This window comes from Piliocolobus tephrosceles, unplaced genomic scaffold (genome assembly GCF_002776525.5).
Source record: "Piliocolobus tephrosceles isolate RC106 unplaced genomic scaffold, ASM277652v3 unscaffolded_31868, whole genome shotgun sequence".
Taxonomy (NCBI): Eukaryota; Metazoa; Chordata; class Mammalia; order Primates; family Cercopithecidae; genus Piliocolobus; species Piliocolobus tephrosceles.
In genome coordinates this window covers 2,150-13,625 of record NW_022315274.1, presented here as the reverse complement: position 1 = coordinate 13,625, position 11,476 = coordinate 2,150, and the positions used below count along the sequence as shown (strand labels likewise).

At 40.6% G+C, this 11,476-nt stretch overlaps 2 pseudogenes; both read left to right on the top strand.

The window, feature by feature from the left end:
• The first annotated feature begins 2,073 nt into the window (after positions 1-2,073).
• Positions 2,074-6,432, top strand: LOC113222545 (annotated as a pseudogene).
• A 2,936-nt stretch (positions 6,433-9,368) lies between these two features.
• On the top strand, positions 9,369-10,660 carry LOC113222546 (annotated as a pseudogene).
• Positions 10,661-11,476: the final 816 nt, after the last annotated feature.

Here is an 11,476-nt window from a genome sequence, read left to right as displayed (position 1 = left end):
TTTGTCATATTTTTCAAACTGTGTTGATCATTTATGAAACTGATAAACTATAATCAGCAGGGTTATTATAAGGGTTAAATAAGGAAATTTATGTATATCTCTGTAAACACAATGTCACAATTAATACAAAGTTACCCTTTTTATTTTTCCTGGACTTCATGTACAAATGGGTCAGTCAATTTTTTGTTTATGACACATAATTATCATTTGTACATAAAATATATTTAATTATTTTTATATTTTTAGCAGGGAAATAATACATGCATGTTTTCCCCCTGTTTCAAACACATGCATCCATATAAACATATGCATCTATATACCTACATATCTATGTATGAATATACACATGGACATCAGTATTTCTCAGCAAATATGTATCATGATAATCAGAGATATTGCAACCAACGAAGACTAATATAAACCATGACTGCAAGAATTTTAGATACCACCTTAGTAAAATATCAGATTGAGCTGCTAAATTTCTTTCAGCCCTAAGTCATTGTGCATTTTCTCAGCATCCTAGAGGACTGTGACTCTATTATCAGGACAGAAACACCGTGACCCAGGGTACCCCTGCGAATTTCTGATGCAGGGGATTTTAAGGGCTAGATCAGCAGAATGGGAGTGTTGACGCTTCAGGTGAAATAAATTCCTGAATTGATTATCCCCATCCTAAAACAGATTTTTTTTTTTTTTTTCGATACAGTATCTTGCTCTGTTGCCCTGGCTGGAGTGCAGTGTTAGGATCTCGGCTCACTGTAATTGCCTCCAGGGTTCAAGCGATTCTCCTGCTTCAGCCTCCTGAGTAGCTGGGATTACAGGCAAGCACCACCATGCCCAGATAATTTCTGTATTATTAGTAGAAATGGGGTTTCACCATTTTGGCCAGGCTGGTCTCGAACTCCTGACCTCAGGTGATCCACCTGCCTTGGCCTCCCAAAGTGCTGGAATTACAGGTGAGAGCAACCGCGCCTGACCCTAAAACAGATTCTTACTTGATTGATTTCCGAGTTCCAAGGGGAAATACAAAAGTCGAACTTGAGAGAAAGTAAAAGTGGAATAAGGCTTCAGAAGGCTGTGATTGGTGTTGGAGAAACATTGCTAGGACATAAAGCTGGGATAATAAAATCTGAGAAATCCCACAGTGTTTATCTACAGGTGGAAATCATATCCCACATGTGGGAGGAGTCAGGGATCCCTGTGTTGTAAAATCAGGGAGGGAATTGAATATCTGGACTTGTGTCAATTAACATACAAAACACAGTGCTTTTGATGTTCTCATTCACAAGATATCTGTGTTCCTTCTTTGTCAGCAACCACAGTCATAGGCTTCCTAATTTTGACCATGGGAAAAGAGGAGAGGCCTCTGCGTGTTTGTGTCTGTTGGTTAGGCTGTGGTGCAGGTGGTGTGACACTTCAGTGAAGGTCTGGCTTTTCATCACAGGTTGATCTGAAAATTGTGTACAAGGCTGGTGTCTCACGTGTTCTTTCTTCAACCTCAGCTTTTCTTAGTGCCTGAAGTGTCTGCAAGTGGAAATCCAGAAGAAGACAGAGAGAAACTGAGTTCTTGACAATGTATTTACTAGTGAGTAGGGGATGCCTCTTACTACTGAAATTATACCATATTGCTGGCAAATGGACAGTTTTCTCCAGTTTGCATGTGTGTTTCATTTTTATTCTTTTTTGTTTGTTTGTTTTTATGATGCAAAACCCACCCAGCCTGGGTGTTCCAAATGCAATCAGGAGACTTTCATGTATCTGGCCTCCAATTAAGTTTTCTGAGGACTCTAGGTTGTGTATCATGTGTCAAAGATTCCTAAATTATCAATATAATTTCTAATATTACACTACCTTATTCCAGCCTCTATTCAGGCTATTTACAGAAAAAGATATGAGAGGTCTCATTTATGTATTTCTTTTTCTTCTATCCATCCTATAACCTCATAGGGAAATAATTGAGCCATTAACTGTACTGCTGGCTGAAATAGACTTAGGATTGTGATGAATGCAGGCAATAGAGATGCGTGAAAAGCAGAAGATCACAGCCCAATAATGAGGCTGATGTTCTAACAGCTGAGTTCAATAAATCCCGTGTGATAGGCCTTGGGCAAGAGCTGCACAGTGTTGAGGCAAAAGGAGAGTTTGATAAAATATATTTGTGCTTTTAAAAACTTTGCAAAAGGACAACTAAAGAAGTCATTATTATTCTTATTCCCATTCGTTTTACCTTTTGATAATTAAACTTTTGGCCTTCCGGTGACTGAAAGTAACATATAAAAAATACAATTACTTAATTATGGTTGCACACTCAGGAGAAGGAATATAGTAGATCGAGTACAGTTTAGGGTTCTGTGGAAATGCTTTATAAGGGCTGGTTAGAAAAAAACAAAACAGTAAATAGGCCTTTTTATCCTTGAACAAGAAAAGTGACAAAGTAAAGTTAAAAGAGAGGCAGTGATAACTGATGTTTGGATTGCCCAGAGAAAGTTGAGAACAGGAGGCTTCATATCACAGGAACCATCTAACTAAGACTTCCTCATTATAGCAGCCTCAGCGGTCTTGTCTTGTGCTGCTGGACTGTCTTTAAGCCTTGTCCTGAACACCTGAATTACATAACATTAGAGTGACTCTATGTATGAATTGAATCCTATATTCTGCATAAAACTTGTTCAGTTCTGAAGAATGCTGGAGTCTGGTTCATTACTTTCTAACTTTTTCATGAATAAGGGACCAATGACCTGTGTTTAATAAATATTTGCTAGATAGGAAACATGTTTTCTATTACTCCTTTACATTATTCTAAGCACACAATAGGTCTTTCAACCATTTGATTGGTGAGAAACCCGTGGTTCATCTAGAGAAATAATTTATTTAATCACGGTCATGTTTAAAAAGTAGTGAATCATGGTTATTTGCCTTGTGACAAATCTGTAATTTACTTGAAATTCATGGTAAGTTTGTTTTATTTCTGAAGGTTCAAGTGAAAATTTTATAATCAGTTACGTACAGGTGATTAACGCACTACTGAAAAATATCTGGGCTAAATTATGCCACACCTCATGCGATATTTCTTTATAGTAAAGTTTAATGGATTAAGAGTGGGTATGTCTCTGTGAGTGAATCTGAAAGGAAGACACCAGCTTAGTATTGAGAATGAACTGGCTGGAATCTAAAACACTGAGTGTTCTGCATACGCAGGTCCTACCTATGTCATCTCAGCCTTCCTCCTCTGGACATTAAAAGGGATTCTCTGTCTAACTTAAAACATCTGTGATGTTTTAGAAGAAAGTGACTTTTGAAGATGTAGCTATTGACTTCACCCAGGAAGAGTGGGCCATGATGGACACATCCAAGAGAAAGCTGTACAGAGATGTATTGCTGGAAAATGTCAGTCACCTGGTGTCCCTCGGTGAGTCCCTCAACATTCACATACGTATGTAGACACACATTGACTCATTCTTTCAGTAAGTCTTGGAACAGTTTCCCCATATCTCACTCTAATCTCTTCTCTGATTCTCTCACAGATCTTATCTGAAAAAAGTTTGAGCTCTCTAAATCTGCCTGAAAGAAATATCGTTATTTTATTTTATTTTATTTTATTTAGTTTGTCACTCAATTAGAATGTAATCTTGACAAGGATTTCATGATTTCCTTGGTACTCAGTCTCTAATACTCAGAACAGACCTGGGAACTTAATGAATATTTTCAATGTATTAAATTAAGTATTTTCTAAATAACTCTTCTGCTTTAGTCGCTATGCTTAGGCTGAGACTAATTATTGAAAACAATAGCAATATCTTTTCTGTATAGAACACCAATTATTTTTGTAAATCAAATGTGGTTTTTGTTGTTCTGCATGAGGATAATAATAAACATACTGTGCAGAGATTTAATTATTCTCTTTCTGTAAAGACTGTGTATTATGCATTGTGTCTTGGAACTTAGGCATGGACTCAGCATTCATAGGTCCTGACTGTTTTCAATTTCCTTTTCCTGAAGGACCTTTTGTTTGGATTTATTTTCTAGTCTCACGTTGGGTCAGAAAAATCCTGGGGAGTTTTCTGTGTTCTAGGTCTTGTGGCCTGAGCTGACCTTCAGTGTTTTTATTCTTCCTTGATAGCCTGCCTTACAGTTGGTGATAATGCACATTTATTGACAGTGAACTCAAAACACAAGTACTGTTTCCACTAACAGGGTACCAGACAAGCAAATCCTATACAATTTTGCAGCTGGAGCAAGGAAAAGAGCTCTGGCGGGAAGGAAGAGAATTTCTTCAAGGCCAGAATCGGGGTAAGCAACAGGGTCCTGTGCTCTAATAGGAGGAGGTGCTTTGTCAATGAGTAATATCAGTCAAATATTAATTAGCAGCTTTATTAAATGAGTGGTAATTTGTAAAATGTAGGTGAAGCTACTGGAGCAGAATTCCTTAGAAGTTATTATCACTTTGATCATATGTCAGATGCTACTCTTGTGTCCTCTTGCCTTTTCTTTTACTTTCGGGAAAAGGATAATTCATGTACTTGTTGGGATTAAACTGTCACATGCTGACTCTTTTCCCAATACGCCTGTGAAGACTATCCCTCTATTTACCTGCCTTATATCTCATCTCCATTTTAACTCCTTTCACATTTTAACATTTTATGTTACCATAAACATAACATTTTATGTTACCATAATATCAAGGTAACAATTTATTTTTCAATTATTTCAGGCAAGGAAAGTGCCCTTAAGAAAAAACCCACGATATCCATGCATCCTATCAGAAAAGATGCATCCACCAGTATGACAATCGTGAGTTTTATAGCTGTGTACACCAGTCATCTAAGTTAAAGACGTGGTAATGGGTTAAGTTAGTAATGACACACAGTCACCTGAGTGTAATTAGGCTGGCATTAAGTGCTTTCTAAGCAAAAAAAAATTTGATACTTTGAATTCAGTGAATAAAGTGACCTCTGTTCTAAACCATAACATGAGATCTTTAAAATAGAACAAGTGCATAGACATTGCTCATGCTCAGATTTTGAAAGATATTGATATCATCACAATGAATGGAATAACTCTGCAGTTAGGATCTTACAAAAGAGACAGTATCTGTGTCTGCAGGAGATAATGTGAATGCAAGTGTCAATTGAGAAAAATGACGAGACAAGTCTCAATCATTTTAGGAGATTTATTTGCCAGAGTGAAGGACATGCACCTGGGGGACAGGTGTATACCTTTCTTCAAAGATGATTTTTTCTAAATTTAAAGAGGGAAAGGGTGCGATATTGAGAAGTACACAATTTTCATGTAAAAGGTGGGTAGAAAAACATAGTCATTCATGCATTTTTCTGGCTGAGTGAATCTGGATTTTGTTTACATGAGATGACATAAACAAATGAGGCAGAGGAATAATGCAGGAAAGCTGCACTTTATATAAGACAACATAGGCAAAATGGGGCAGGGAAACAAGCGGATATGCATTTGTGTCTGGTGAACTGGGGATGACTGCACCTGGAAAGACAAGCTATCAGTTTGCATTGCCATGGTGTCATTTTAACAGCTCATGGGGAATTTCCTTGTGGGCAAAATATGGGGGAGGCATGTAGCTTTTCATCTTGTAGCCATATTATTTAGGAACCTGAAGGGGGAGGCAGGTTTGTGTGACCCTGTTCCCAGCTTGATTTTTCCCTTTGGTTAAATGAGCCTGGGGTGCCAAAATTTAATTTCCTTTCACACAAGTAACACTGGAAAGATTTCAACTGGGCTCTAATACTGAATTGTTGGTCTAGGATTCAAAGGTGGTGAAATGAATGTATAGATGTATGTCGGTAAATCATTAAGAGCTTTTAATCTTTGTCCCTAAAGGAGAACTCTCTCATTCTGGAGGATCCCTTTGAATGTAATGATTTGGGAGAAGATTGCACTCACAGTTCCACAATGACTCAGTGTTTGTTAACTCAGAGTGGAAAGAAACCCTACATCAGCAAACAGTGTGGAAAATCCCTTAGTAATCAGTTGTCCCCTAAACCACATAAACGAATTCATACTAAAGGTAAATCATATCAATGTAATATATGTGAAAAGGCCTATACTAATTGCTTTCACCTTAGATGGCACAAGATGACTCACACCGGAGAGAAGCCATATGCAAGTCATCTATGTGGAAAATCCATCACTCAGTGTTCTCACCTTAGAAGACATGAGAAAACTCACACGGGAGAGAGACCGTACAAGTGTCATCAGTGTGGGAAAGGCTTTATTCAATCCTTTAACCTTCGAAGACATGAGAGAACTCACCTCGGATAAAAGCGTTATGAATGTGATAAAAGTGGGAAAGTCTTTAGTCAAAGCTCTGGCTTTAGAGGACACACAAGAATTCAGACTGAAGAGAAACCACGTGCTTGTCTTCTATGTGGGAAAGCCTTCAGTCTATCTTCTGACCTTAGATGATATGAGAGAACATGCACTGGAGAAAAGCCATATGAATGCCATTTATGTGGGAAAGCCTGCAGTCAATGTACTAATCTTAAATAACATCAGAAAATTCACCCTGGAGAGAAAATCATAAATGTCTTCAGAACATATTCTGACTTTAGATGACAAGGTGTTAGGAATGACGAATGTAAGGAATATGGAAGAGACTTCAGCTGTAGTTATAACATCTAAACATGCCAAAGGACTCACATTTTGAAGAATTACTGTAATCAACATGGACGTTACTTCAGTTACATTTGTTCTTCAGCCCACATCAATAAATTCATATGGAAGGGAAATTGTACGACATGTGTGTACCAAAGACTTGTTAGTAATCTGATCACAAATGACACGAGAGAGCTGAAACTGTCAACATAATAAACTAAAAGTCTTCAGCAACAGTTTTTTTTTTTTTTTTTTTTTTTGAGACGGAGTCTTGCTCTGCCGCCCAGGCTGGAGTGCAGTGGCCGGATCTCAGCTCACTGCAAGCTCCACCTCCCGGGTTCACGCCATTCTCCTGTCTCAGTCTCCCGAGTAGCTGGGACTACAGGCGCCCGCCTCGTCGCCCGGCTAGTTTTTTGTATTTTCTATTAGAGACGGGGTTTCACCATATTAGCCAGGATGGTCTCGATCTCCTGACCTCGTGATCCGCCCGTCTCGGCCTCCCAAAGTGCTGGGATTACAGGCTTGAGCCACCGCGCCCGGCCCAGTTTTAATAACTTAAAACGTGTGGGACTTTCAGGTAGAGAATCTCTAGCTCTGCGTTCCGTGTGAAAATGTTTTTATGTGCAATTTGTTGTCAAATAACGTCAGAAAACTTTACTTGGATGAACCCTTTATTTGTATTTTCTGTGAATAAACATTCAGCCAAGCACTAGGCTTGATGTTCACAAAAAAACACAGTGATAAAATGCTGCTAAAATGGAAAATAAGAGAGGAAATCCTTTATAAGCTAAATAAGAAGGGAAAGTCTTTCCACGGGCAATGAATTTTCTTGGAATACCAAACACTTCTTACTGGAGAAGTTATGCCTTGAAAAATCATGAGAAATCCTTTCTTCACAGAGTAACACTTGTGGCACATGTGAAATTTCACACTGGACAAAACACGGTTAGCATCTTGAAAGGAGAAGATTCTTTAGTGGTAATTTATTTCTTAGTTGACATTAAGTTTCTCACATTGCGGAGCTATCAAACTTGAAAATCACTGTGGAGAAACCTGATAGATTTCTCATCAGAAAAGTGAGTCAAGAAGGGGGACCTCTAGAAAAATTCTTAACACGTAGTTTAGCAAAATAGTTCAGAAATTTGAGAAAATGTCTATTCGTAAAAATGCAGCACATAAATATATAATAGCAAAGTGACCTGGGCATAAATTGAATACAAAATTCTTTAAGAAATCTCATTAAACATTTCCAAAAGATTAATACTTACAAATATTGAAAGAATACAATCGATTGTTGGAAAAATCTTAGTGTGTTGGCGAAGTCCTTCTTTCATTTATGCAGCCCTAACAAATCGATTTGCATCTGCACTCCTTGGCTTATGGGTGGAGATTCCAGCCCAACTTCTGAGTCTCCCCAGTCTTCAACAGCTCTTTCCTCACAGCTCACCTCCCTTTACTTCAATTTCCACTAAAACCACTTGTTTCCATCCAACCCTGGAACTGACACATCAGGGATCTTCAGCCCCACTTGACAGATTTCTCATTGTGTCATTGCATAGATTTAGCAAGGAAATGGAGGCTGTATCAAAGACACCAAGTATATGCATTTGGGTGTCGCCAGCACTTGCCTCTGTCTCTGAGTAGTTACCTGGGATCAGAGAATAAGGCAGCCCTACTCTTCCATCCCTCAGAAATCTCTTGAAATTTTGTCCCTGAAACCTCTCTAAGTGGAGGTAGCAGTTAATCTCATGCACCCCAGAGTTTATTCAGGTAAGTCCTGAGTTATTACACACAGACAGACACAGCTGTGCTCCTTTTATTTCTGTCCAGAAGATAAAACACCAGCATGATAAAACAGCTGAACCTGTTAGCCACCAGGCAAGCCTTCCCTATATTTGATTCAATGTACTTTTCCAGAAACAAAATGAAAGTTCTCACAGAGGGGGCCTCCTCTCCCTTGTCCTCAGAATTGGAAAATGTATTGTCCATCAAGGAGCCTCAGTACTGAACCTAAAACTCAAGAGAAAATGCTTCCTGAATAACAAGTGGGATGATGACTTGAAATTTTGCAAAACATGCACAATCTTAATATGATAGGCCTTACTAAGGCTAAATGGCCTTATTCATGGTTGAAATTGACACATCATTATATTAAAAAATCTCCACAAGTGATTGGTTTTACTCTGCAGCCAGGGTTTATGTCAATTGTGAGGATAATGAGCAAGAAATTCGAGCCCTTGGCAAACTGGTTGGAGAGGCAAGGATTGTGTCCAGGCAGAGCTCATAACATTATTTATTGTTTAATCTATTTAATTAAATATGTAATTTACCCTGAAACTGTGGCTGACATTATATGTAGTCCCGAACCACATTAAGATGTACTATTTGTGCTGTGAAATTCTACGGGATTTGACAAATGCATGGTGGCAGATCTCCAGCATTAAAGCATAACACAGAATGCTTCTCTTATTCAAGCTCTTCTTCCCTTCACATAGAGGGAATCAATCAACTTTTGTATACTAACTTTCGAATTTGTTTCTTTATTCCCATCTTCTTTAATTAAAGCACAAGATATCGTACTCAATTTCCATTTGATCTTCCAAAAGAAAGGTACTGAATAATACACACCTGAATTTCAGTGATTCAGACTCTGGTCCACCTTTAAGCAGTAAAGGTCAAAGGTCCTGTGCTGCCACCTCATGGCCAGCAGAGGGCAATGAAACCCATCGTTCCGGCATGCAGGGCGCATGCGCGGTCTGCTTCCCACGGCGAGCCGGGTCTCCACGGAAGACCTGAGTTTTCTTGACCCAGCGTGATGGAGGTCTCGCCACCCTGGCTTTGGGGCTGGGGCCTCCGGGGAGGTTCCGGGTGGGGTCATTGAAGAGGCCGCTCTCTTTGCAAGGCCCAAGATGGCGGGCCCTGCGCAGACCCCGCTGTTCCGCGCCCTCAGGGCGTCAGTATCCCGTTGGGGCCGGGTGCCCCCTCTGGGCCCGGAGCATCCTTGGCGCTGCCCTCGCAGAGCCGCGCTGAGGCTGAGGTGGCGTGGGGGCCCCGGGCTCCGCGAGGAGCGGCGGCAGCGAGGGCTGGAGGACCCGGGCTCCGGGGCTCCGGGGCGTCTGGCCTGGGTGGGACTTAGCCCATCCAAGGACTGGGATTCTCGGGTTCTGGTGCGGGTGGATCCTGGGCAGGGTCAGGACCAAGACCCTCTCCTTCCACCAAGGAGCGCCCAGAGGCCGGCGGGAGCTCTATCCAGGTCACCTCCTCCTCCTTCAGGTGTTTACTTTTCCTTTATTTCCGTAAGGCCAGAAATTGGCGCCATCCTTCACATCGGTGAATCGAGACACTAACACCCATTACCTCAGGTTTATTGTTATTGCCATTAACGGTGTTGGTGGCATTATCACTAAGATCATCATTGTTGTTATTGTCATCCATGATTATTAGCAGATGTGTTCATCATTTTGTCTCACTATGCATTTTTGTGTGTGTGTGTCATTGGCTTTGTATGACGTTGAATTGAACTTCTTTAATCTTGACTAGCGTTGTCAGATTCCTGAAGAGCATCCTGGAGGACAACTCCTGCATTTCAGGGCAGCCACAGAATTTCGTGGGCACAGGAGAGCACCTAGAATATTCCCCTTTCATTGCACAGCAGCTTTGAGAAATGGTGGCTGCCTGGTTCTGAGATGAGGTGGAAAAGACCGGATACTGGGGCAAGTGATAGCACCTCCACTGATGTTTTTATGAAGCCAAGTTCACTGACTCCCACGTAGACTTAGAATAAAATCTGATGGCCCTAAAAGGCAATGTTTGCCCTTCCTGGACTTCCTGGGAGCCTTTAAACCTTCTGTGGTTCCTAGAGTGGCTAGGTTGCCGTATTTGTGTCTCGTATGGTAGCACCAGTCTTTTCTGGACCAACAAGGGCACTTAGAATGTTTCCAGAAGCTCAGGCATGCTGTCTCTGTTCCTCCCTTCTGTTCAATGGCAGTTCACTGGGTCCCTGGCTGACATAGAACATCCTGCAGAGGGATGGGCTTGGGTGAGTTCCTGGCCAGCCTTTTCAGGCGGTTATCTTTGAAAAACTTGAAGAGACTCACAGAGACCATTCACTGGTATTTCATGACTGCAAGTGGGGTTTCTGGTTCCTTGAGTTTACTTAGAATATTTGAATGGCTCTGAATGGCCAAGAAACCCTCCCTGGTCTTGGAGGCTGCCAAAAGCTATCACTGGGCCTCTGAAGAGTCTTTACAATTTTTCCTGGTACAGCTGAGAATAGGAAACTTTTCCGGGTCTAGCCCAACCAGCTCAGGTCGAGTCCTGAAAAACTGGTGGGTGTTGGGGGAGCTCATCTTATGAAAGAGCAATTGGTGGCAAAGCTGGGTGTGTATATGTCTGCAGAGCATGCCTTGTAGTCATCTTTAGTAACTGAACACCATTTGTGAATGGATAAACTATATTCCTTGCTGTACAATAATGAAAAATACATATTAACAATGGTAGTAATAAAAATATTGATGACTACTAACAGAAATGATGATCATCATGATACTAGTAATAGCAGTTATAATACTGATAATACTAACCCTATGTACTTGGGACATACAAGTTTTCCCTAAGTGGATAATAGGCATAAATATTTGGTGGTGTAGGGTTATTTCAAGTCCCAGAAAGCAAGGATGAACATCTAGAACGAGAAGAAAAACAATCTGGAGGTTGGCATGTGCACACCTGGGGACTCCTGTGTTAACTTGTGGTGTTTCAGCCTAAGAGGGAATGTTAATATAACCCTGGTCCTGCAACACCATGCTGACCAACACCTACCAGCTTTCAGGAGATAAGATAGCTGGCTGATGGG